The sequence below is a fragment of the Zonotrichia leucophrys genome, chromosome 1A, assembly GCF_028769735.1.
Source record: "Zonotrichia leucophrys gambelii isolate GWCS_2022_RI chromosome 1A, RI_Zleu_2.0, whole genome shotgun sequence".
Lineage (NCBI taxonomy): Eukaryota > Metazoa > Chordata > Aves > Passeriformes > Passerellidae > Zonotrichia > Zonotrichia leucophrys.
In genome coordinates this window covers 72,199,301-72,221,164 of record NC_088170.1, presented here as the reverse complement: position 1 = coordinate 72,221,164, position 21,864 = coordinate 72,199,301, and the positions used below count along the sequence as shown (strand labels likewise).

Below are 21,864 nucleotides of genomic sequence, written 5' to 3'. Positions count from 1 at the left end.
GACAGGGACAGAAAGAGGGGATAGGGACAGGAGCAGAGGAAGGGGACAGGGACAAGAGAAAGGACAAGAAGGGACAGGGACAAGAGAAAGGACAAGAAGGGACAGGGACAGAAAGAGGGGACAGGGACAGAAGCAGGCGAAGGGGACAGGGACAAGAGAAAGGACAAGAAGGGACAGGGACAGGGACAGGGACAGGGACAGGAGCAGGGGAAGGGGACAGGGAAAGGGAAGGGGACAGGATCAGGATTGTCCCCCTGGAGTCCCCGCCCGTGCCAGGACACGGGGACAGCGCGGGGAGCATCGATCGCCCGCGGGTGGCCGCAGTGTCCCCGCAGTGTCCCCGCAGTGTCCCCAGCGCCTGCCGGGTAATTCCATGGATTTTTCCTCTCCCGCTCTTCCAGGGGCACTGGGACAGCGCGGAGGGACCGGGCCGGGCATTAAAGGGCGAGCGCCACCCCCTTGGGGACATGGGGACACCAGCGGGACAAGGGGGGACATCAGTGTCCCCAAATGTCCGGCACAGGGACAGAGCCACCCCTGAGCAGGGCCGGGAATGGGGGGGGGAATTCAGGAATTCCGGGCAGAGTTTTTTGGGATTCTCCGGATTTCTGGAATAGGATCAGGGAACGATGGAATGGGAGGGGACATGAACAAGCACCCAGTGCCACCACCTGGGGACACCTCCCACTGTGCCAGCCCCAGTGCCCAGCCTGGCCTTGGGCACTGCAGGGATCAGGGGCAGCCCCAGCTGCTCTGGGAATCCCTTCCCAAAATCCCAGCCCAGGCTCCCTCTCCAGGGAATTCCCTCCATTCCCAGCTCTCCCAGCCTGGCATTGGATCCATCCCCACCCCGACTCCTCTCCAGGAAGGGATTTTGGGCTCTGGGGGCTTCACTGGCAATCTCAGCACTCCAGGAAGGGTCTCCCTTCCCTTTGCCATCCCCAACTTCCATAAAAACCCCTGGGGATGGATTCTGAGTGTCCCAAATGCCAGAATGGTTTGGGTGGGAAGGGCCCTTCAAGCCCATCCCATTCCAAGCCCACCATCCCAGGCTGCTCCAGCCTGGCCTTGGGCACTGCAGGGATCAGGGGCAGCCCCAGCTGCTCTGGCAATGCCAGCCCAGGCAGGAATTGCTCATTGCCAAGATGCCACCCATGGCTGCCCTCTGGCAGTGGGAGCCATTCCCTGGGTGCTGTCCCTCCATCCTTTGGGGTTTTTCCCCTCTCCCTGTTTCCCGCAGCTCCTTCGGGCTCTGGAATCCAAAACTGGGTCACCCTGGAGCTCCTTTCCAGGATGAACATTCCCGATTTTCCTGCTGGAGCTGCTCCATCCCTGCCTGGCATTTCTGGGATGATCCCAGAGTTTGGTGCCATAAAATCCCAAAATTCCCGGTGGTCCCAGACCCTGGGGAGGGGTCTGGGGACAGAAATTTGGGAACAGGAGAGAGATTTGGGAACAATGAGAGAGATTTGGGGACAGGAGAGGGATTTGGGGACAGGACAGATTGGGGGCAGGAAGGAGATGGGGACAAGAGAGAGGACTGGGGACAGGACAGGGATTTTGGGGACAGAACAGAGTTGGGGACAGGACACAGATTTAGGGACAGGAAGGAGATTTGGGGACAGGGCACAGATTTTGGGGACAGGGCACAGATTTTGGGGACAGGAGGGAGATTTCAGGACAGGCCAGAAGTTTGGGGACAGGAGAGGGGACTGGGGACAGGTAACAGGTTTGGGGACAGGACAGAGGTTTGGGGACAAAAGAGGGGATTTGGGGACAGGACAGGCGTTAGGGACAGGCCACAGATTTTGGGGACAGGTCACAGATTTTGGGGCCTCCCCCACCATCTCCCCCATCCCGGGAACGGCCCCTCTGGATCAGGAATGGATCGGGAATGTCCCCCAGATTTCGGGAATGTCCCCCCTGGATCGGGAATGGATTGGGAATGTCCCCCCGATTTCGGGAATGTCCCCCCGGTTTCGGGAACGTCCCCCCGGTTTCGGGAACGTCCCCCCGGTTTCGGGAATGTCCCCCGGTTTCGGGAACGTCCCCCCGGTTTCGGGAATGTCCCCCGGTTTCGGGAATGTCCCCCCTGGATCGGGAATGTCCCCCCGGTTTCGGGAACGTCCCCCCGGTTTCGGGGCTCCCCCCATCCCGCTCCGTATCCATGGGAACGTTCCCGGCACCGTCACCATGGAAACCGCAGCGCCACGCGCGGCACTGCGGGACCTGCGCACCTGGGAGGGACAGACGGACACGGACAGAGGGACACGGACAGAGGGACACGGACAGAGGGACAGAGGGACACGCACAGAGGGACAGGGGGGGACAGGAATGGGGACAGATGGGACAGCAAAAGGGACATGGGGACAGGACAGTGGGTATGTGGAAAAAGGAGATAGAGAGACAGGAAAGGGACAGGGTGGGGACAGGGGGACAGGACAAGGGACAGGGGGGACAGGAATGGGACAGAGGGAACAGCACCAGAGGGGACAGAGGGCACAGCAACAGGGACAAAGGAGACACAGAGACAGGGACAGAGGGACAGGGACAGGGGGGACAGAGGGACAGAGATAGAAGGACAGGACAGGACAGGAATGGGGACAGGAATGGGCACAGGGACAGAGGGGACAGCAACAGGGGGACATGGACAGAGGAGACACAGGGACAGGGGGACAGAGGGGACAGGAATGGGGACAGATGGGACAGCAAAAGAGGGACAGAGGGGACAGTGACGGGGGGGATGTGGAAAAAGGAGATAGAGAGACAGGGACAGAGGGGACAGGAATGGGAACAGGGACAGATAGACAGACATAGGGGACAGGGACAGAGGGGACAGGGACAGAGGGGACAGAGGGGACAGGGGACGGGAATGGGGACAGGGACAGAGGGGACAGAGATGGCAGAGGGGACAGGGGACGGGAATGGGGACAGGGACAGAGGGGACAGAGACAGAGATGGCAGAGGGGACAGAGGGGACAGGGGACAGGAATGGGAACAGGGACAGATAGACAGACATGGGGGACAGGGACAGAGGGGACAGAGGGGACAGAGGGACAGAGCAGTGCTTGTACAGGACACAGGAAATCCCTGCCAGGGCTGGAGCATTCCAGGATCCCACAGAGCCCGCGGATCCCTGGATGGGGACAGCCCAGCCCCCCCTGTCCCACAGCAGCTCCCGCCTGGAGCACCAACATTCCCACGGATGGGGACAGCAGCAGGCCCGGAGCCGCGCAGGGACAATTCCAGAGCCCCCAGCGCCACCAGGGACACGGGGACCAACAAATCCCACCTGGCGGCTCCCGCAATTCCCGCTCTCATCCCAGGAAATCCCGCCGGTGCCACCCGGGGACAGCTCGGTGGTGGCACTGCCACCTCCTGTCCCCTCTGCCGCCTCCACACCGACCCCAAACCCGCCGGGAATCCCGGGAATCCCACGGAGGCGCTGGTGGAACAACGCCAGAGCCCATCCCGGGGCTCGGAGCTCACCTGTTCCCGGGAATTCCGCGCTGCCCGAGGGCTCGGGGCCGCCCGGAGCTGGATCCGGCCGGGACAAACATCCCGGGCCCCCCCGGCAGCGGCGCCGTTAATGGGATCAGCCCCGCTCCATCTGCTCGGCGGGGCCGCGCTAATCCCGAGCCAGGCCCGGGATAGGCCGGGGAACGGGGGGGAATTCATTCTGGGAATGGTGGGGAAATTCTGGGAATGGGGGAAATCAATTCTGGGAATGGCAGGGAAATTAATTCTGGGAATGGCAGGGAAATTCTGGAAATGGGGGGAATATTCTGGGAATGGCGGGGAATTAATTCTGGGAATGGGGGGAATAATTCTGGGAATGGGGGATTAATTCTGGGAATGGCGGGAAATTCTGGGAATGGCGGGGAAATTAATTCTGGAATGGGGGGAAATTAATTCTGGGAATGGGGGAAAATTCTGGGAATGGCGGGAAATTAATTCTGGGAATGGGGGGAATATTCTGGGAATGGGGGGAATAATTCTGGGAATGGCGGGAAATTCTGGGAATGGGGGGAAATTAATTCTGGAATGGCGGGAATTATTCTGGGAATGGCAGGGAAATTCTGGGAATGGCAGGGAAATTAATTCTGGGAATGGCAGGGAAATTAATTCTGGGAATGGCGGGGAAATTAATTCTGGGAATGGCGGGGAAATTCTGGGAATGGCAGGGAAATTAATTCTGGAATTGGGGGAAATTAATTCTGGGAATGGCAGGGAAATTCTGGGAATGGCAGGGAAATTAATTCTGGGAATGGGGGGAATTAATTCTGGGAATGGGGGGAATTAATTCTGGGAATGGGGGGAAATTCTGGGAATGGCAGGGAAATTCTGGGAATGGGGGGAAATTAATTCTGGGAATGGGGGGAAATTAATTCTGGGAATGGCGGGGAAATTCTGGGAATGGCGTGGAAATTCTGGGAATGGGGGGAAATTAATTCTGGGAATGGGGGGAAATTAATTCTGGGAATGGGGGGAAATTCTGGGAATGGGGGGAAATTAATTCTGGGAATGGGGGGAAATTAATTCTGGGAATGGCGGGGAAATTCTGGGAATGGCGGGGAAATTCTGGGAATGGCAGGGAAATTAATTCTGGGAATGGGGGAAATTAATTCTGGGAATGGCGGGGAAATTCTGGGAATGGGGGGAAATTCTGGGAATGGCGGGGAAATTAATTCTGGGAATGGCGGGGAAATTTCTGGGAATGGCGGGAAATTCTGGGAAGGGGGGGAAATTAATTCTGGGAATGGGGGGAAATTAATTCTGGGAATTGGCAGGGAAAATTCTGGGAATGGCGGGGAAATTAATTCTGGGAATGGGGGAAATTAATTCTGGGAATGGCGGGAAATTCTGGGAATGAGGGGAAAAATTCTGGGAATGGGGGGAAATTAATTCTGGGAATGGCAGGGAAATTCTGGGAATGGCAGGGAAATTAATTCTGGGAATGGCGGGGAAATTCTGGGAATGGGGGGAAATTAATTCTGGGAATGACGGGGAAATTCTGGGAATGGGGGGAAATTAATTCTGGGAATCACAGGGAAATTAATTCTGGAAATGGCAGGGAATTAATTCTGGCAATGGGGGGAATTAATTCTGGGAATGGGGGGAAATTAATTCTGGGAATGGCAGGGAAATTCTGGGAATGGCAGGGAAATTAATTCTGGGAATGGCGTGGAAATTCTGGGAATGGCAGGGAAATTAATTCTGGGAATGGCGGGGAAATTCTGGGAATGGGGGGAAATTAATTCTGGGAATGGCAGGGAAATTCTGGGAATGGCAGGGAAATTCTGGGAATGGCGGGGAAATTCTGGGAATGGCGGGGAAATTAATTCTGGGAATGGCGTGGAAATTCTGGGAATGGGGGGAAATTAATTCTGGGAATGGGGGGAATTAATTCTGGGAATGGCAGGGGAAATTCTGGAATGGCGGGAAATTAATTCTGGGAATGGCGGGGAATAATTCTGGGAATGGGGGGAAATTCTGGAATGGCGGGAAATTAATTCTGGGAATGGCGGGAATTCTGGAATGGGGGAAAATTTATTCTGGGAATGGCGGGAAACTGGGATGGAAATTCGATGGCAGGAATAATTGGGAAGGCGGGAATCGGGAAGGGGAATTAATTCTGGGAATGGGGGGGAGGGGGAAATTCTGGGAATGGGGGAAATTAATTCTGGGAATGGCGGGGAAATTAATCTGGGAATGGGGGAATTCTGGGAATGGGGGAAATTAATTGGATGGCTGGGAAATTGGAATGGGGGGAAATTAATTCTGATGGGGAAATTGGGATGGGGGAATTAATTCTGGGAATGACGTGGAAATTCTGGGAATGGCAGGGAAATTCTGGGAATGGGGGGAAATCAATTCTGGGAATGGCGGGGAAATTCTGGGAATGGGGGGAAATTAATTCTGGGAATGGGGGGAAATTAATTCTGGGAATGGCGTGGAAATTCTGGGAAAAGCAGGGAAATTAATTCTGGAAATAGCGGGGAAAATTAATTCTGGGAATCGCAGGGAAATTAATTCTGGAAATGGCGGGCAAATTAATTCTGGGAATGGCGGGGAAATTCTGGACATTGGAGAAACTTCAGAGATCATGGAGAAATTACGAAAATCGGGGGGAATTTACGGGAATGAGGGGGAAATAAATTATGGGAATCGGGGAGAAAATAATTATGGGAATCGAGGAGGTATTCTGGGAATCGGTGAGGAATTACAGGATTCAGATAGAAATTCTGGGAATCGTGGATAAACTACGGGAATTGAGGAGAAATTACGGGAACTGGGGAGGACTTACGGGAATTGGGGAGAAAACACAAAGATCAGGGAGAAATTCTGGAAATTGCAGGGAAATTCCAGGAATCAGAGAGAAATTCTGGGAATCACGGACAAATTACAGGAATTGAGGAGAAATTGCAGGAATTGGGGAGAAATTACAGGATTCAAGGAGAAATTCTGGGAGTGGCGGAGAAATTACGGGAATTGAGGAGAAATTCCACAAATTGTGGAGGAATTCTAGAAATTGGGGCAAAACCCCAGGAATCAAGGAGAAATCGTGGGAATCGGGGAGGAATCCCAAGAATCAGGGGGAAATCTGGGAATTACAGAGAAATTCCAGGAATCGGGGAGAAATTCTGGGAATCACAGAGAAATTCCGCGAATCAGAGCAAAAACCCAGGGATCATGGAGAAATTGCAGGAACTGGGGAGAAAACCCAGGAACTGGGGAGAAATTCTGGGAATCACAGAGAAATCCTGGGAATCGTGGAGAAATCACGGGAACCAGGGAGAAATTCTGGGGGAGTGGGGGAAAAATCCAGGGAATCACTGAGAAATTCCAGGAATGGCTGAGAAACTCTGGGAATTGGGGCAAAATCTCAGGAATCAAGGAGAAATTCTGGGAACCAGGAAGAAATCCCAGGAAATACAGAGACATCCCAGGAATTACAGAGAAATCCCAGGAATTACAGAGAAATCCCAGGAATTACAGAGACATCCCAGGAATTACAGAGAAATCCCAGGAATTACAGAGAAATCCCAGGAATCGGGGAATGGCGCTGTCACCCCACCACGACATCCCGGGAGTCTGGCACCAGCGGGAGACTCCAGACGCGCATTCCAGAGGGAGAACAGCTTGGGAAAGCTCCCACATTCCCACATTCCCGCATTCTCACGTTCCCGTGTTCCCACGTTCCCGCATTCCCTCCCACAGCCGGCAGGGAAGCGCCTGCAGCGCCCGGAGTGGGAAAACAGGGTTTGGAATGGTTGGGAATGGTCGGGAATAAAGCGCTGGAAGGGCATTCCTGAGGTTCTGGGATGAGGCTGGAGCCGGGAGAAGCCCCCTGGGCTCCGCTGGAATTCCCATTCCTTGGTTTGATCCCCGGATCCCAGGATTTCATCCCAAAGCCTGGCACGGGCAGGGAAGGGACCAGGAGAGCTCCTGGGGTGTCCCTGTGGGAATTCCAGGTGCAATCCTGGGATGGGATGGGATGGGATGGGATGGGATGGGACGAGCCTGGGGACAGGAGCTGAAATCCCAAATCCCGATGATTCCCAGCATTGGGAACAGCTCCAGGTGGGAAGAGCAGCAGGGCCTGGGGCTGGTTTGGGATTGGAATTGGGTTTGGGATTGGGATCAGGACTGGGTTTGGGATTTGGACTGGGATTGAGATCAGGATTGAGATCGGGATTGGGATTAGGATCTTTTCCAGGAACAGAGGAGCCCTGAATGCCACAGGAAGACGTCAGAGCAGAGATTGGGAAAATCCCTAAGGAAAACCCCCCTGGAGGGAGGTTTGGATCAGGAGGATCCGGACACTTTTCCTGGGTCACCTCCATGGGACATCTGTCCCCTCCCTGTCCCCATCCCAGTGCCAGGGACAGCCGGAAAACTTCCAAAGGTCCAGGAGAAGCCCCACGGCTCCGGGGGGAACCTGCCCAGCCACATTCCCATGGGATTTTCCTGGGGGAACCTGCCCAGCCACATTCCCATGGGATTTTCCTGCTGATCCCGGAGCCACAGCCGCTCCTGCCTCGCTCACAGCCAGCACCACTCACAGCCTTTCCAGCCTTTCCCAGTTTTCCCAACTTTTCCCATTCCCATTCCTTCCCTCAACTCTCCACACCTGAACCGGGACCACTCTGAGCCCTGCCAGTCTTTTCCAGTTTTCCAAATTTTTCCCAGTTTTTCCAGCCTTTCCCAGTTTTTTCCATCATTTCCCAACGTTTCCCATTCCTGCCCATAGGGACCGCTCTGAGCCTTGCCAGTCTTTTCCAGCCTTTCCCAGATTTTCCCAACCTTTTCCAGTTTTTCCCTGCCTTGCCAGCCTTTCCCAGTTTTTTCCATCATTTCCCAACGTTTCCCATTCCTGCCCATAGGGACCGCTCTGAGCCCTGCCAGCCTTTTCCAGCCTTTCCAGGTTTTCCCAACCTTTTCCAGTTTCTCCCAGCCCTTCCCCATTTTTTCCAGCTTTTCCCAACCTTTTCCCATTCCTGCCCATAGGGACCGCTCTGAGCCCTGTCAGTCTTTTCCAGCTTTCCCCAGTTTTTCCCAGTCTTTCACCATTCCCATTCCTGGAATGGGACTGCTCTGAGCCCTGACACCCTTTCCCAATTTTTCCCATTCCCATTCCCATCTCCCATCCCTGATCCCCAGAAGAGTTTTCCAGCTGGATCCCCATCCCAGGGCCATTCCCAGCTGGATTCACATTCCCAGCCCACATTCCCAGCTGGATTCCCATCCCAGGGCCATTCCTGGCCCACATTCCCAGCTGGATTCCCAGCCCCAGGGCCATTCCCAGCTCAATTCCCCATTCCCGGGCCATTCCCAGCTGGATTCCCCATCCCAGGGCCATTCCTGGCCCACATTCCCAGCTGGATTCCTCACTCCAGGCCAATTTCCAGCTGGATTCCCAGCCCAGGGCCATTTCCAGCTGATTCCCAGCAATCTCAGGCCATTCCCAGCCATTCCCAGCTGGATTCCTGCCCCAGGGCCATTCCCAGCCCACATTCCCAGCTGGATTCCCAGCCCCAGGGCCATTCCCAGCTGGATTCCCAGCAATCTCAGGGCCATTCCCAGCCACATTCCCAGCTGGATTCCTCATCCCAGGGCCATTCCCAGCCCACATTCCCAGCTGGATTCCTCATCCCAGGGCCATTCCCAGCTGGATTCCTCATCCCAGGGCCATTCCCAGCTGGATTCCCCATCCCAGGGCCATTCCCAGCTGGATTCCCAGCAATCTCAGGGCCATTCCCAGCCACATTCCCAGCTGGATTCCTCATCCCAGGGCCATTCCCAGCTGGATTCCCAGCTGGATCCCAGGGCAGGCTCACCTGGCAGCAGAGTCACAGCCGCGCTCACAGCGCTCCCTCCTCATCCACCTGCGGGGACAGAGGGGACACGTCAGAGCATTCCCGGGAACGGGAACACTGGGAATGCATCCGTGGGCACCGCGGGTGGCAGGAGGGCGGGAATGGGAGAATTCCCAGGAAAGGGACAGCAGGGACGGGGAAGGGCACCTCTGGTGTCACAGGGAAGTCAAAATTCCGAGCTCTGAGAATTCCTGATGCACAAACCCGTCCTTATCCCGAGAATTCCCACCACAGGAGCCCATCCTTATCCCGAGAATTCCTGACACACAAACCCATCCTTATCCCGAGAATTCCCACCACAGGAGCCCATCCTTATCCTGAGAATTCCTGACACACAAACCCATCCTTATCCTGAGAATTCCCACCACAGGAGCCCATCCTTATCCCGAGAATTCCCCCCACAGGAGCCCATCCTTATCCCGAGAATTCCTGACACACAAACCCATCCTTATCCTGAGAATTCCCACCACAGGAGCCCATCCTTATCCCGAGAATTCCCACCACAGGAGCCCATCCTTATCCTGAGAATTCCTGATGCACAAACCCGTCCTTATCCTGAGAATTCCCACCACAGGAGCCCATCCTTATCCCGAGAATTCCCCCACAGGAGCCCATCCTTATCCCGAGAATTCCTGATGCACAAACCCATCCTTATCCCGAGAATTCCCCCCACAGGAGCCCATCCTTATCCCGAGAATTCCCACCACAGGAGCCCATCCTTATCCCGAGAATTCCCCCCACAGGAGCCCATCCTTATCCTGAGAATTCCTGATGCACAAACCCATCCTTATCCCGAGAATTCCTGCCACAGGAGCCCATCCTTATCCCGAGAATTCCTGATGCACAAACCCATCCTTATCCCGAGAATTCCTGCCACAGGAGCCCATCCTTATCCGGAGAATTCCTGATGCACAAACCCATCCTTATCCCGAGAATTCCCACCACAGGAGCCCATCCTTATCCTGAGAATTCCTGACGCACAAACCCGTCCTTATCCCGAGAATTCCTGACACACAAACCCATCCTTATCCCGAGAATTCCCACCACAGGAGCCCATCCTTATCCCGAGAATTCCTGACACACAAACCCATCCTTATCCCGAGAATTCCCACCACAGGAGCCCATCCTTATCCCGTGCTGTCCCAGTGAGAGCTCCAGGGAACATCCCTGGGATCAGGGAGAGGGATGCAGGAACCTGGCTCAGCAGGAACCATGGATGCTTCTCCCGCCCTGGATCAGTGGGATCCTCCACCAGTTTTCCCACCCCAGATCAGGGGGATCATCCACTTTTCCCACTCTGGACCAGTGGGATCCTCCACTTTTTTTCACCCTGTATCAGTGGGATCTTCCAGCACCAACCCCACCATGGATCAATGGGGTTCTTCCCACACTTTTCCCACTCCAAATCAGTGGGATCCTCCACTTTTCCCACATGGATCAGAGGGAATCCACCAGCACTTTTCCCACCCTGCATCAGTGGGATCCTCCACTTTTTTTCACCCTATATCAGTGGGATTTTCCAGCACTGATCCCATCATGGATCAGTTGGGTTCTTCCCACACTTTTCCCACTCTGGATCAGTAGGATCTTCCACTTTTCCCACCCTGGATCAACGGGAATCCTCCAGCACTTTTCCCACCCCAGATCAGGGAGATTCTCCAGCACCAATCCCACTCTGGATCATTGGGATCTTCCAGCACTGATCCCACCATGGATCAATAGGGCTCTTCCCACACTTTTCCCACCCCAAATCAGTGGGATCCTCCACTTCTCCCACCCCAAATCAGTGGGATCTTCCAGCACTGATCCCACCATGGATCAATAGGGCTCTTCCCACACTTTTCCCACCCCAAATCAGTGGGATCCTCCACTTCTCCCACCCCAAATCAGTGGGATCCTCCACTTCTCCCACCCCAAATCAGTGGGATTCTCCACTTTTTTTCACCCCAGATCAGTGGGAATCCTCCAGCACTGATCCCACCATGGATCAATGGGGTTCTTCCTCCACTTTCCCCACCCTAAATCCATGGGATCCTCCACTTTTGCCACCCCAGATCAGCAGGATCTTCCACTTTTTCCCACTCTGGATCAGTGGGATTCTCGAGCACTTTTCCCACCCCAAATCAGTGGGATTCTCCAGCACCGATCCCACTCTGCATCAGTGGGATGCTCCACTTTTCCCACCCTGTATCAGTGGGATCTTCCAGCACCGATCCCACCCTGGATCAATGGGATTCTTCCCATACCTTTCCCACCCTGCATCAGTGGGATGCTCCACTTTTCCCACATGGATCAGAGGAAATCCTCCAGCACTTTTCCCACCCTGCATCAGTGGGATCCTCCACTTTTTTTCACCCTATATCAGTGGGATTTTCCAGCACTGATCCCATCATGGATCAACTTTTCCCACTCTGGATCAGTAGATCTTCACTTTTTCCCACTCTGGATCAGTGGGATTCTCGAGCACTTTTCCCACCCCAAATCAGTGGGATTCTCCAGCACCAATCCCACTCTGCATCAGTGGGATGCTCCACTTTTCCCACCCTGTATCAGTGGGATCTTCCAGCACCGATCCCACCCTGGATCAATGGGATTCTTCCCATACTTTTCCCACCCTGCATCAGTGGGATGCTCCACTTTTCCCACTCTGGATCAATGGGATCCTCCAGCACTTTTCCCACCCCAGATCAGCAGTATCCACGACTTTTCCCACCCCTGGATCAGCGGGATCCTCCCCTCAGTGCCCCCAGCCCTGAATGTCCCCACTGGGGTCGCCCCCTTTTCCTTCCTGCTCGGGGCCAGCGCCCACCTCCAGCCTGGAGATTCGGGAATGGGAACATCCAGGGAATGGGAACATCCAGGGAGCCTCTGGGGCCGCTGCCGCCGCCAAAGCCGCGCTCGGGGCGGGCGCTGCAATGGCTGCTGGTTCTTAGGGAATTAAAAATGCATGGCCTGGGAATTCTCCGAGCGCCGCAGCTGCTGCCAGCCGGGAAGGGGAGGGAAAAGGGGGGAAAAAGGAGGAAAAAAAAGGGGGAAAAGGGCCGTGCCCAGGGCGCCCTTTGTGCCCCAAAACCCCTGGAGCGCCACGCAGGTGCCTGGCCGGAATCCTGGGAATGTTTCCCAAGGTCTCCTCCTTCCTGCACCTGGCGTGGAAAATGACGCTGGCGGAATTCCCGAGGGGCCGGAGAGGCCGCGGCTGCCGCTGTCACCGGCTGGGCCGGCGCAGGGGACACTCCTGGGGACAGGGAAGCGACACTGGGGTTTGTGCAGGAGCTACGGGAAGATTCTTGGGAATATCCAGGGAATGCTCTGCCTGCAGGGACATCCAAGCTCCCTGCACAAATCCTGTTTTTTTGGGATGAGGGAACACACCCCCCGCAGGCAGCATCCCAAAATCCTGGATTTTGGCTGCTCCAGAGCCAGGCAAGGGCTGGGAGCAGCCCAGGCCTTCCCAGCCTGAGCTTCCCATAAAACACAAATCCCAGGAAAACCCGAAACAGGCGGGAAGAGCGGCCAGAGGGCGAGGAGAACGCGCAGGAAGGGGGAGGAAAAGGCGGAATCGGCGCCTCGGGATCTGGGAGAGGGGAGAGGAGTGAGATAAGAGCCGTGACATCCTGAGCAGGAGCGGAAAATCCCGTGGGATCCGGCGCTGGAGGCGAGGAGGAAACGCTTCCCTGCCTGGCAGGAAGCGCCAAGGAGAGAATTCCCAGCCGGATCCAGAGGTTCCGGAGGGGGAGGCGCTGCCGGGGGATGCTCCGGGGGTCACGGCAGCACCGGGAGGGATTTTCCTCATCTCCAGCCCAACTTCAGGGCTCAGGTGAGGCCCGGCTGGAATTCCAGCCCTGGGACTGCGCATCCAGGGATTCCAGAGAAATGGGATGCTGGCAGGAGGAGATTCTCCCGGGAATGGGGAGGAAAAGATTGCAGAAATTCAATTTGGCCCAGGGCATGAATTGTGCCAGAGATCCGTGAGTTTTGCAGCCAGCAGGATCCCAACCCTGACATTCCCAAGGATTGTGGATCCTGGGACTCTTGTTCCCATCCCAGCCCTCAAATCCCAAAGGATTCTTGGTTTTGGAATTCTTATTCCCACCCCAAGCCTGACATTCCTGAGGATTCTGGGATTCTTGTTCCCATCCCAACCCTCAAATCCCAAAGGATTCTGGGTTTTGGAATTACTGTTCCCATCCCAATCCTGACATTCCTGAGGATTCTAGATCCTAGAATTCTTGCTCCCATTCCAACCCTCATATTCCCAAGGATCCTGGGATTGTTGTTCCAATCCCAACTCTCACATTCCCAAGGGTCCTGAAATCCTTGTTCTCATCCCAATCCTCACATTCCCAGGAATCCTGGATCCTGGGATTCTTTCTCCCATCCCAACCTTCAAATCCCAAAGGATCCTGGGTTTTAGAATTCTTGTTCCCATCCACATTCCCGAGGATTCTGGATGCTGGAATTCTTGGTCCCATTCCAACCCTCATATTCCCAAGGATCCTGGGATTGTTGTTCCAATCCCAATCCTCACATTCCCAAGGATTCTGGGTTTTGGGATTCCTGTTCCCATCCCGGCCCTCACACTCCCAAGGATCCTGAAATCCTTGTTCTCATCCCAGCCCTCAAATTTCCAGGAATCCTGGACCCTGGGATTCTTGCTCCCATCCCAACCCTCAAATCCCAAAAGATTCTGGGTTTTGGAATTCTTGTTCCCATCTCAACCCTGACATTCCAGAGGATCCTGAGTTCTGTGATTCTTCTTCACATCCCAACCCTCACATTCCCAAGGATCCCGAAATCCTTGTTCTCATCCCAACCCTCACATTCCCAAGCATCCTGAAATCCTTGTTCTCATCCCAACCCTCACATTCCCAGGAATCCCGGATCCTGAGATTCTTGCTCCCATCCCAAACCTCACATTTTCCCAGGAAATTCCTGAGGGGAAAAAAAAAAAAAAAACCCAAACCAGGCCCAGTTTTTCTGGGAAAACCAAACTCATCCACGGATCCGGAAAAATCGTCACCTCCCGCTGCCGTCCCACTGTCCCCAAGGTCCCCTGGGGCTGGCGGTGACACCGGGGAGAGCTCCGGGATCCTCCATCCCAATGGGACGCTCCAAAGGCTCGGGAATCACGGTGGGAAGGGCCCATCCCGGGTTCCCGGCTCTCCGGGAGCCGCAGCCCCCGTTCCAGCCGGGAGCATCCCGGGGCCGGGAAGGGCCGCGGGCGTTTCCTGCGGGAGCCAAGGGACAGGAACGGCCGCCCCACGGCGCTTCCGGCCATTCTTGCCGCTCCCCGGACGGTTTCCAGAAAAAGCAGAGAGATCCAGGCCTGGAAGCTGAAATCATTCCCGAGAAAAAGGCAGGAATGCCAGCCCTTCCCAAGGGATGGGGCGGGAGCCAGCCCAGACCCCAAACTCAGCTTTTGGGGTTTTTGGTGCCCGGTGCCGAACCCAAACCCATCTTGGGGTCTCTTGGTGCTCCCAGAGTGAAAAATCCACTGGAATCTGGGATGGGATTCCCAGGGAAGTGTTGGAGTCCCCATCCCTGGAGGTGTCCCGAGAATTCCTGGATGTGGCACTCGGGGGTCTGGGCTGGGGACAAGGTGGGGGCCCGGCACGGGTCGGGCTCGGCGACCTTGGAGGGATTTTCCAACATAAACAATTCTGGGATGTGGGTTCTGGAATTCTGGGGCTGTGGGAATATGGGATTTTGGTTTCTGAGATTCTGGCATTCTGGGATTCTGGAGTTTTGGATTCTGGGATTCTCAAATGTAGGGTTCTGGATTATGGGATTACGGGTTTCTGGGGTTTTGGAATCCTGGATTCTGGGGTTTTGGATTGTGGGATTATGGGGTTCTGGGATTGTGGGAATATAGGATTTTGGATTCTGAGATTCTGGCATTCTGGAATCCTGGATTCTGGGATTTTGGGATTTGGGGATTCTCAGGGTCTGAAATTTTCAGGTTCTGAGATTTCATTGGGATTCTGGGATTCTGATTTCTGGATTCTGGGATTTGGAATAGATTGGATTTGGGATTTGGGCGAATTATTGGGATTTGGGGATTCTGGGTTCTGGGGTTATGGGTTTCTGAGGTTCTGGGGTTCTGGCATTTGGATTTCTGGGATTCTGAGTTCTGGGATTCTGGGATTCTGAAATCCCAGATTCTGGGATTTGGGGATTCTGGCGTTCTGGAATCCTGGATTCTGGGGGTTCTGGGATTTTGGACTGGGATTCTGGGATTCCCAGAAAGTGCCCCCCACAGCACCAATTCCCTCCCTGCCGGGGCTGTGTGGGGCTGTGACCCCCAGCTCCACTGTGGGGTTCAGGGGGCATCTTTGGGGTTCAGGGGGTGTCTGTGGGGTTCAGGAGGTGTCTGTGGGGTACAGGGGGTGTCTGTGGGGTGCCCCCAGGGCCCCAGCCCTGCGCTGCCACCCCCGGTCCCCGCCCGGCCCTGTTTGTCCCCAGTCACGCGCCAGGGCCACCCCGGTGCCACCGAGCCGCCGGGCCCTCAATATTTCATGAGCGAGGAATCGGCCGCTCCCTGCTCGGGTTACCCCGGAGCGCGTCCCTGCTGTCCCCAGCGCCAGCCGGGCGGCCGGGCCAGGGACGCCTGCTGCCACCCAGCCTGGCAGTGTCACCCTCTGTCAGCAACTGCCACCCAGCCTGGCAGTGTCACCCGCTGTCACCCTCTGTCAGACACGCCACCCAGCTGCAGTGTCACCCGCTGTCACCCGGCCTGGCAGTGTCACCCGCTGTCACCCTCTGTCAGACACTGCCACCCAGCCTGGCAGTGTCACCCGCTGTCACCCGCTGCCACACGCTGCCACCCAGCCTGGCAGTGTCACCCGCTGTCACCCGCTGCCACCCAGCCTGGCAGTGTCACCCGCTGTCACCCTCTGTCAGCAACTGCCACCCAGCCTGGCCAGTGTCACCCGCTGTCACCCTCTGTCAGACACTGCCACCCAGCCTGGCCAGTGTCACCCACTGTCACCCTCTGTCAGACACTGCCACCCAGCCTGGCAGTGTCACCCTCTGCCACCCTCTGTCACCCAGCCTGGCCAGTGTCACCCACTGCCACCCAGCCGGGCCAGTGTCACCCGCTGTCACCCTCTGTCAGCCACTGCCACCCAGCCTGGCCAGTGTCACCCGCTGTCACCCTCTGTCACCACTGCCACCCAGCCGGGCCAGTGTCACCCGCTGCCACCACTGCCACCCAGCCTGGCATGGCCACACGCCGCCACCCTCTGAAACCTCTGTCACCTGCTGCCACCCAGCCGGGTCAGTGTCACCCCTGTCACCCTCTGTCACCCAGCCTGGCAGTGTCACCCACTGCCACCCTCTGTCAGACACTGCCACCCAGCCTGGCCAGTGTCACCTGCTGCCACCACTGCCACCCGGCCTGGCATGGCCACACGCTGCCACCCTCTGAAACCCTCTGTCACCTGCTGCCACCCAGCCAGGCCAGTGTCACCTGCTGCCACCCAGCCTGGCATGGCCACACACTGACACACGGCCTGGCCAGTGCCACCCTCTGACCCCCACTGTAACCTGCTCCCACCTTCTGCCCTCCACTGCCCCCAGACCTGGCAGTGCCATCCTCTGCCACCCTCTGAAAGCCTCTGTCACCTATTGCCACCTGCTGCCACCAGGTCTGGCCAGTGCCACCCTCTGTCTCTTGCTGTCACCCTATGCAACCACTGCCACCAGGTCTGGCATCCACTGTCACTGCTGCCACGCACTGCCACCGGATGCCACACAGTGCCACCAGATGCCACCCTCTGTCACATTCTGCCATAGCTGCCACCTGGCCTGGCACCCACTGCCACTTGCTGCCACCACTGTCACTGCTGCCCCCAGGGCTGTCCCTGCTCGAGCGGTGGCACTGTCCCTGCTGTGGCACTGTCACGGCACTGTCCCTGCTGTGGCACTGTCATGGCACTGTCCCCACTGTGGCTACTGTCACAGCACCATCCCACTGTGGCACTGTCCCCGCTGTGGCACTGTCCCTGCTGTGGCACTGTCACGGCACTGTCCCTGCTGTGGCACTGTCACGGCTGTGGCACTGTCACAGCACTGTCCCCGCTGTGGCACTGTCCCCGCTGTGGCACTGTCACGGCACTGTCCCCACTGTGGCTCTGTCACGGCACTGTCCCTGCTGTGGCACTGTCATGGCTGTGGCACTGTCCCTGCTGTGGCACTGTCACAGCACCGTCCCCACTGTGGCACTGTCACGGCACCGTCCCCACCGTGGCACTGTCACAGCACTGTCCCCACCGTGGCACTGTCACAGCACTGTCCCTGCTGTGGCACCGTCCCCGCTGTGGCACTGTCACGGCACCGTCCCCACTGTGGCACTGTCTCCGCTGTGGCACTGTCCCCGCTGTGGCACTGTCCCCACCATGGCACTGTCACGGCACTGTCCCCGCTGTGGCACTGTCAGGCTGTCCCCTGTGGCACTGTCATGCACTGTCCCCGCTGTGGCACTGTCCCTGCTGTGGCATTGTCATGGCTGTGGCACTGTCACGGCACCGTCCCCACTGTGGCACTGTCCCTGCTGTGGCACTGTCACGGCACTGTCCCTGCTGTGGCACTGTCATGGCTGTGGCACTGTCACGGCACCGTCCCCACTGTGGCACTGTCACGGCACTGTCCCTGCTGTGGCACTGTCTGGCTGTGGCACTGTCACGCACTGTCCCGCTGTGGCACTGTCCCTGCTGTGCCTGTCACGGCACTGTCCCTGCTGTGGCCTGTCATGGCTGTGGCATTGTCACGCACTGTCCCCACTGTGCACTGTCCTGCTGTGGCACTGCCCTGCTGTGGCACTGTCCCGCTGTGGCACGTCCCACCGTGGCACTGTCACGGCACCGTCCCCGCTGTGGCACTGTCACAGCACCGTCCCCACTGTGGCTCTGTCACGGCGGTGTCACCGCGGGCCCGGCCCACGCGGGCTCCGCCTGCCCCCGAGCCGTGCCCGTTGTCACAGTGACAGCGGTGACAGCGGTGACAGAGCTGCGCTGCCTCCGGGAGTGGGATGGTGGCAATTTACTCTTTGTGCTCCTTTTAGCTGCGGCCTCCCGCTCCTGCTCCGCCGTGCCGGGGGGAGGGAGCTCGGGGAGCCGGGAATTCGGGAATTCGGGAATTCAGAGGATTCAGAGGATTCGGGGGATTTGGGGATTCAAGGGGGTCAGAGAATTGGGGGGTTCAGCGGAGTCAGGAATTGAAGGATTCAGAGAAGTCAGGGGATTCAGGGATTCGGGGGTTCAGGGAATTGGGGGATTGAGGGATTCGGAAGATTGAGGGATTCAGAGAATTCAGGGGATTCAGGAAATTTGGGGGTTCAGGAAATTCAGGGGAATTGGGGATTGAGGGATTCACAGGATGCAGGGAAGTCAGGGGTTTCGGGAGAGTTGGGGGATTTGGGGATTTCGGGGAGTCGGGGAATTGGAGGATTCAGGGAATTTGGGGGATTCAGGGGAGTCAGGGATTGAGGGATTCAGAGGATTCAGGGAATTCGGGGGATGCAAGGAATTCAGGGATTATGGGGAGTCATGGATTCGGAGAATTCAGGGAATTCGGGGGAGTCAGGGAATTCAGAGATTTGGGGGAGTCAGGGAATTTAGGAATTCAGGGGATTTGGGGCATTGAGTGGAGCCGGGGGATTTGGGGATTCAGGGAACTCAGGGAGTCAAGGCATTCAGGGGATTTGGGGAATTCAGGGGATTTGGAGGAGTCCGGGGAGTCAGGGAATTTGGGATATTCAGGGAATTTGAGGATTCAGGGAAATGGGGGATTCAGGAGATTCAGGGAAATCGGGGATTCGGGGAATTCAGAAGATTCGGGGGATTTGGGGATTCAGGGGAGTCAGGGAATTCAGGGAGTCAGGGAATTCAGGATTTAGGGGAGTCGGGGAATTTGGGGAATTCAGAGATCAGGGGAGTCAGGGAATTCAGGGAGTCAGGGAATTCAGGATTTAGGGGAGTAAGGGAATTTGGGGAATTCAGAGATGCAGGGGAGTCATGGAATTTGGGGATTCAGGGAAATCAGAGAATTCCACCCCACGGTTCCCCCTGAACCCCACAGCTCCAGCCGGGAAGAGCTGGCACATCCCAGAGGGCACGGAGCAGGAAGAGAACAGGACCCTGTCCCTGTTCCCTGGCTCTGCCCATCCCAATTCCCAATTTTCCTCCCGTGCACAGAGAGCCTGGAGCGCTCCAAGGACCCTCCAGCCACGGCTTTTCCATGGAAAATCCGGGAGCAGCCCCACTGCATATGGATCCCTGAGCTGCACCCCAAATCCATCACGGCCAGAGAGGGGAGGGGGAGAACAGAATTCCCTGCTGGAATAATGGAAAGGGGAAGGGGAGAACAGAATTCCCCTTTGGAATAATGGAAAGGGGAAGGGGAGAACAGAATTCCCCTCTGGAATAATGGAAAGGGGAAGGAGAGAGCAGAATTCCCCTTTGGAATAATGGAAAGGGGAAGGGGAGAACAGAATTCCCTGCTGGAATAATGGAAAGGGGAAGGGGAGAACAGAATTCCCTGCTGGAATAATGGAAAGGGGAAGGGGAGAACAGAATTCCCTGCTGGAATAATGGAAAGGGGAAGGGGAGAACAGAATTCCCCTCTGGAATACAGGAGAGGGGAAGAGGAGCCCAGGCTGCTTTCCTGGAATGCAGGAGAGAAGGGAAGGGGAGCCTGGAACACCAAAAGATGGGAAAAGGAGCCCAGGTTTTCCTCTGGAACAGCAAAAGATGGGAAAAGGAGCCCAGGTTTTCCTCTGGAACAGCAAAGATGGGAAAAGGAGCTCAGGTTTTCCTCTGGAACACCGAGAGAGGGGACAGGAAGCCCAGGCTGCTTCCCTGGAATATGAGAGGGAAAGGAGAGTTCAGGCTGTTCCCTTGGGATGCAGGAGAGGCGGGGAAGAGGAGCCTGGAACAGGGAGAGAGGAAAGGGAAGCACAGGATGGCTCCTGGAACACCAGGAGATGACAAAGGAGCCTGGGCTGCTTGCCTGGAACATGGAGAGGAGAGGGGGAGTCCAAGCTGCTCCCTGGAACACTGGGAGAGCCCAGGATGCTTCCCTGGAACACTGGGAGGTGGGAAAAGGGAAGCCCAGGCTGCTTCCCTGGAACATTGAGAGAGGGAAAAGGAGCCTGGGCTGCTTCCCTGGAAACTGTGAGTGGAGAGGGGGAGTCCAAGCTGCTCCCTGGAACACTGGGAGAGGGAAAAGGGGAACCCAGGATGCTTCCCTGGAACACTGAGAGAGGGAAAAGGAGCCCGGGCTGCTCTCTGGAATGCAGGAGAGGAGAAGGGGAGTTCAGGCTGTTCTCTTGGAACACAGGAAAGAGGGGAAGAGGAGCCTGGAACAGCAAGGGATGGGAAAGGGAAGCACAGGATGGCTCCCTGGAACACTGTGAGAGGAGAGGGGGAGTCCAAGCTGCTCCCTGGAACATTGGGAGAGCCCAGGAAGCTTCCCTGGAATATGAGAGGGAAAGGAGAGTTCAGGCTGTTCCCTTGGGATACAGGAGAGACGGGGAGAGGAGCCTGGAACACTGGGAGAGGGAAAGGGGAACCCAGGATGGCTCCTGGAACACTGAGAGAGGGAAAAGGGGAACCCAGGATGCATCTCTGGAACACTGAGAGATGGGAAAGGGAGCTCAGGCTGCTCCCTGGAACATGGAAAGTGCCCAGGGTGCTTCCCTGGAACACAGGAGGGAGGAAAATGAGCTTGGGCTGCATCCCTGAACACAAAGGGAAAGGAACCCAGGAATAACAAATGGGAAAGGGAACCCAGGATGCATCCCTGGAACACAGGAGATGGGAAGAGGAGCCCGGGCTGCCTCCCTGGAATAGAGGAGAGGACAGGGAGAGTCCAAGCTGCTCCCTTGGAACACTGGGAGAGCCCAGGGTGCCTTCCTGGAACACTGGGACAGGGGAAAGGGAAGCCAGGATGCTTCCCTGGAACACAGGAGGGAGGAAAAGGAGCTCGGGCTGCTTCCCTGGAATGCCAAGAGATGGGAAAGGGAGCTCAGGCTGCTCCCTGGAACATGGAAAGTGCCCAGGGTGCTTCCCTGGAACACAGGAGGGAGGAAAAGGAGCTTGGGCTGCATCCCTGAAACACCAAAATATGGGAAAGGGAGCCCGGGCTGCATCCCTGGAGCACTGAAAGATGGGAAGAGGAGCCCAGGTTGCTTCCTTGGAATGCAGGAGAGGAGAGAGGGAGTTGAAAATTCTCCCCTGGAATAATGAAAGATGGGAAAAGGAGTCTGGGGTGAATCCCTGGAATAGAGGAGGGAGGAAAATGAGCCCAGGCTGCTTCCCTGGAACACCGAGGGATGGGAAGAGGAGCCTGGGCTGCATCCCTGGAACACTGAGGGATGGGAAGAGGAGCCCGGGCTGCATCCCTGGAACACTGAGGGATGGGAAGAGCAGCCCGGGCTGAATCCCTGGAATGCAGGAGGGAGGAAAATGAGCCCAAGCTGCTTTCC

The 21,864-nt window shown here is 56.6% G+C and overlaps 1 protein-coding gene across 3 annotated transcripts in view; it reads right to left on the bottom strand.

Annotated features, from left to right (window-relative positions):
- Positions 1 to 21,864, bottom strand: part of SHANK3 (SH3 and multiple ankyrin repeat domains 3) — a 179,682-nt gene that overhangs the window by 156,103 nt on the left and 1,715 nt on the right. For all 3 annotated transcript variants that reach the window (XM_064703124.1, XM_064703126.1, XM_064703125.1), the window contains exon 2: positions 9,342 to 9,389. The gene's annotated coding sequence lies outside the window, so the exon portion shown is untranslated. The remainder of the gene's footprint in view (positions 1 to 9,341; positions 9,390 to 21,864) is intronic.